The following is a 5,725-nucleotide window of genomic DNA, read 5'->3' on the forward strand; positions in this document are numbered from 1 at the left end:
ATAATTCTCAGAACAAAATAATTTCAAGAGCTGCTCATCTAAATTATTCAGTTACATGGGAATAAAAATTTATCTTCATTTTTTAGTGGTCTTTAATCATGTGTAGCCTAACTGAAGATGAGCGTGGAGTGTGAGTACTCATCTATGAGGGAAGCAAAACACCCCAGAATGGTTTTCAATTTCAACTTTCATGCTTTTTAATAGAGCTTGTTGTACTTTACATGATTAAAGGAAGGTTGAACTTCTATGTCTAGTCACTTTACTTTTCACTGAGTGACCACTACCCAACTGTCCATTTCCTGGCGATGCTGTGATAAAACATTCTATCCTATATTCACTGCCCACATCAGGGAAAAACATATTTTTTAAGATATTGTCATCTTCTGCAAACTTCCAGGAAATTTTACTGTTGGAGGCATACTTTTTTGGGCTTATCAGCATAGTTTTTATATAGTTGGAATAGTTAAATCTTAAAAAATAGAGAATAAATTATTCCTAAACCAGCAATAGCAATGTGTAATTTTCAAAAGATAAAATTTATATTAATATTATAAAAAGCTATATGTATTAGCACCAAATGTTTCGCTAACTATATATATTAACATTTGTATGAAGCTATATATATACATATATTAAAACAGTATTTATAATGTATGCATATATGTGCTTGGGTATACATATTTGAGCATGTGTGTGTACATATGGAAGCATGCATGTATATGTGTGTGCCTATAAAATACAGCTAACAAATGAGAAAAAACAATTTGAGGTGTGGGGATAGTGGTCCATGCCTGTAATCCCAGCACTTTGGGAAGCTGAGATGGGAGGATCAATTGAGATCAGGAGTTTGAGACAACCTACGCAACATAGCATGACTCTATCTACAAAAAAGTTTTTTAAAGAAATTACATGCACATAGTGGTACAAGACTGTAGTCCCAGCTACTTGGGAGGTTGAGGAGGGAAGACTGCTTGAGCCTAGGAATTGAAGGCTGCACTGAACTATGATTGCACCACTGCAATGCAGCCTGGGTGACAGAGTGAGATCCCATATTAAATAATAATAATAATAATGAGAAAACTAAGATTCTATATTGTGCTTCATTGAAAAAATTAAAAAAACAAAAGTATGAAGTAGTCATATTTAAGAAAATCGTCTATCTTTAATATAACTGTAAATCCCATAGACATGCTATCAGATTCCCTACAGATTTCCCTGTGGAACTTACAGAACAAATTCTCTCACATAATAAAGACTATCGCCTTCTAAAACACTGTGTAGATTTTGTTGCATGATTTAAAATGCTAAAGTCTACACGTTGCTGGATTTATAACCTGAGGCCAAACACAATCCAATTTCTATTAAGCAGACCCATCCTTGTACGATTTGAAAACCTCTGGGAAAACAATTGCATTTGGAGTTCTTGCTTCTGCTGACTGACATGGTTAGGAATGAGTTCAGCTTTTCTGCAACAATTATGGTGCATATTATTATAATTGCCTTGTTTGTAGATATTGAGTGGCAGAACAGGGAGTGAAGTGTGGCATTCATTTGAATCTGCCTATGGATTTGAGTGTGTGTGTCTCCCTAGATTTGTATGTTGGAACCTACAACATACAAATCTAGGGAGGTAATGACGTCATCAAGGTGAAGCCCTTGTGAATGGGATTAGGGCCTTACTAAAAAATACCCCTGAGGCCAGGTGCAGTGGCTCAAACCTGTAATCCCAGCACTTTGGGAGGCTGAGGTGGCTGGATCACAAGGTCAGGAGTTCAAGGCCAGCCTGGCCAAGCTGGTGAAACCCCGTCATTACTAAAAATACAAAAATGAGCCAGTGGAGGTGGTGGACACCTGTAATCCCAGCTACTTGGAAGGCAGAGGCAGGAGAACTGCTTGAACCTGGGAGGTGGACGTTGCAGTGAGCCAAGATTATGCCACTGCACTCTAGCCTGGGCAATAGAGCAAAACTCGATCTCAAAAAATAATAATAAATAGTAAATAAATAAATAATAAAAAACAAGGGGCAAGAGCTCCCTTGCCCCTTTCACCATGTGAGGATACAGTGGGAAGGCACTATCTATGAACTAGGAAGTGGTTCCTCAGCAGATACTGAGTTTGTCATGCCTTAATATTCAATTGCTGGCCATCAGAATGTGAGCAATGAATGTCTGTTGTTTATAAACCATAAAGTTTATGGTGTTTTTGTTATAGCAGCCTGAAGGGACTAACATGCAGGGTCCGTCTATGTCAACTAGAGGACATACCTCTCAGAATTCCAACTTTTAAAAACCATAGCAAAGGAAAAAAAGACCCATAAAATTTACTGATTATAGAAAGTTTTCTGGGATTCTTACCTAGAAATTCAGCATAAAGCCTGTTCCTTCATTTGTCCCACTAAATTTATACACCATTACAATCACTTTAGGATTAGTGTGGATCTGTCGTCTTTAGCTGAAACAAGAACAGAGAACAGTCTTCTGAAGATGAATGCAAAGATCAAAGCTTGTCCAAAAGACTGCCAACGGTTCTAGAAGTTGTAGTAATGAAGACAGTGAGGTGAATACGCAGGGATTAAATATTGATGGCTCAAATGGGAGTGATTAGTACTAACACTAGGAAGCATAAAAACCTTTTGTATGAGAGAAATGCAATGACCAAACAGTGGGGAAAAGAGAGATTATTTGTCAAGTAGTGCCAGGATACTAGGAAAAAGCACAATTTCACATCTCAAAAATTCACCTCCAGAGAGATCTTAAGAAAAGATCTTGTGCCTTACCATTTATTTGCTGGTATAGTCTCACGATGATCTGACCAGTTATACTCACGGAAAAAATAATATTGGACCATTGTAAATTGACATGAAATAACTAGTGTTTTCATCTCTTCTGCATGGACTAGTTGCTGCTTTTGGGAGAAAAAGAAAAGCAAATGAAAAAGATACATCTTGCACAAAATAAAACCTTAAAATATTTACAAACAGAATGTAGAAGAATAGATTGATGACATCAAGTTAGATTTATGTATTGTAGATATACATTTAATATATATTTATATATAAATGTGTACATAGAAATATATATTATGCATACACACACACACACACACACACACACACACACACATATATATATTTTTAAGAGACAGGGTCCGGATCTGTTACCCAGACTGGAGTGCAGTAGCAAAGTCACAGCTCACTGCGGCCTCTACCTCATGGGCTGAAGTGAGCCTCCTGCTTTAGCCTCCCCAGTAGCTGGGACTACAGGCATGAGCCACCATGCCCAGCCAAATATTTCATAAAGAATAAAAATAAATATAAAATAAGTAAAGAAAATGATTAAGTTTTCATATTAAAACTTTAAATTCTATTCATTGACAGCTGACATTTGCCACAAAGATTTAGGCTTCCATATGTCCCAGTTTGTTCAGAAATAATAGTATATCCTCTCGCTTTCAAATGTTTCTTTTGGGGTATTAATAGTTTGACTAGCCTAGACATAAACATCAAAGGATAAATATCTGAAATACATTAAACACTTCAAAACTGTATTTTAAAGAACAATAAAATAGTATTTGAGTTTCAATGCTACATTTCAAAGACAATAAAATTATTTATGACCAACAAACAAAATATAATCAACCTCACTTGTAACTTGAAAAGTAAAAACTAAACTGTAAAACCTTACCATTTTACATCTGTGAGATTGCACATTTTTAGAAATCGACAATAGGTATGAAATCTCTCTTGAAAACAGCAGAAGCTCACATACTGTGAGTGAGAGTGTGTTTTGTTGTGATGTCTTTGTGTAACAATTTGGTATTATCTGAAAAGTAAAGCATACATCCTAAACCCATTCTTTTGCCTTCTGGCTGTTTCCTAAAGAGACATGTAGAATTATGTTCTTATCAACATTGTTGATGATAGCTGTAAAATGGTTAGAACTCACCTTGTAACCACCTGAGAGGTTCTTCCTGCCCATTGCATAAAGATCATGAATTTGTAGTAGAGAAAGAGTTTAATATACACAAGTCTTCCCATGCCACGTGGGAGATGGAGTTCTATGCAAATCATCTCATTCAAAGTTCCTAGGTTAGGATTTTTCAAGGGCAATTTGGGGGAATGGATGGGGGTGGCTAGGTAACAAGTGCTTGCTGCTGATTGGTTGGGGTGGAGATGAAATCATAGGGGGTTGAAGCTGTGCTCCTGTTAGGCCAAATTACTTCTGGGTGGGGCCACAGAAGTAGGGTTGTTGGTCCATGTGGAGCCATGGGTATCTGGCATGCAAAAAACCTGGAAAGATATCTCAAAAGAGCAATCTGCAATAGTGTTTCATTTAAAGGAGTACTTGGGTGATTTGCATATCTTACAACCTCTGGAATAATGGCTGACAATCCTTTATGTCTGCAGGACTCAAGCTCCTCTCCACTCCTCAGGCTGGTGGCTTCCCATCAGCTTTATAAAAGTGGGTTTGGGGCAACGCCTATTATCATTTAAACTGTAGCCTAAATATCTTCCAAAGTTAATTTGGCCCAATAGCCCAGGAATAACTAAGGAAAAGTCAACATGGGGATTGGGTTAGCTTAGCTTACTGTTACAACTTTCTCACTGATTACAACTTTTGCAAAGGCAGGTACAATGCCCCTGCCTTTAGGTGTGTTAATAGGTGGGACATTAACAATAACTAAACTATGTGTAAATAGGGGAACCTATGATATGTTGTCATCCTAAAAGTAAGCTTGCAGTGTAGCAATACAATAAAGAGAAATGAAGCATAACTCCATCTATAAGTCTGCATGTGTCTCATAGACAAAGCTTATGGAGAAAATCAAGTTCCACAAGAGGGTATGTAATGTGACCCCAATCATATGCCATTAAAACCACTGAGAAATTATACAATGAATGTACATCTGTGGAGCACAATTGTGTAGAAATTGAGGGAATGGTAGGTACATAATTCAGTGGCATGTTATATGTGGGCTGAAAGTATCTTGCTATGGCTCATCTAACAAATTGCCAAAACTTGATGTCTTATAACAACAAAAATTTATTATCTTACAGTTCTGAAAGTCCAGAGTCCTCAATGAATGTCGCTGGGCTGAAACCAAGGTGTTGGAAGAACTGGGTTCTCTCTGTAAGGGAGAATCTGTTTCCTTGCATGTTTCAGCTTCTAGAAGTTGCTGCCCCTTCTCTTTCCATGGTGCCTTCTAATGTCATTAAAGGCATCAACATTGGGTTGATTCTTCCTCTGACACCTCTTTACAATTTTAAGGATCATGTGCAACCCTCCTAGGTAATTCAGGATAATCTCTTTAAGTTTAGCTTGTCAACTTAGATCTGTAACTATAATTCCCTTCATCATGGGATATAACATATACTCAAGTTCCAGATAAAATGATGTGGACATCTTTGGGGACCATTTTTCTTCCTAAGACAGTGTACTAGTCTGTTCTCATGCTGCTAATAAAGACATACCTGAGGCTGGGTAATTTATGAAGGAAAGAGGTTTAATGGACTTACAGTACAGCATGGCTGCAGAGACCTCACAATCATGGTGGAAAGCAAAGAAGAAGCAAAGGCACGTCTTATATGGTGCCAGGCAAGAGAGTGTGTGTAGGGGAACTGCCTTTTATAAAACCATCAGATCTCATGAGACTTATTCATGATTATGAGAACAGCATGGGAAAGACCCGCCCCCATGATTCAGTTACCTCCCATTGGATTCCTCCC

At 37.5% G+C, this 5,725-nt stretch overlaps 1 non-coding gene across 1 annotated transcript; it reads left to right on the top strand.

The window, feature by feature from the left end:
* Positions 1-2,771: 2,771 nt before the first annotated feature.
* LOC118150819 (small nucleolar RNA SNORA20) lies at positions 2,772-2,904 on the top strand. The gene has a single exon (XR_004738954.1). It is a non-coding gene; the product is annotated as a small nucleolar RNA SNORA20 (small nucleolar RNA).
* Positions 2,905-5,725: the final 2,821 nt, after the last annotated feature.

This window comes from Callithrix jacchus, chromosome X, assembly GCF_049354715.1.
Source record: "Callithrix jacchus isolate 240 chromosome X, calJac240_pri, whole genome shotgun sequence".
Lineage (NCBI taxonomy): Eukaryota > Metazoa > Chordata > Mammalia > Primates > Cebidae > Callithrix > Callithrix jacchus.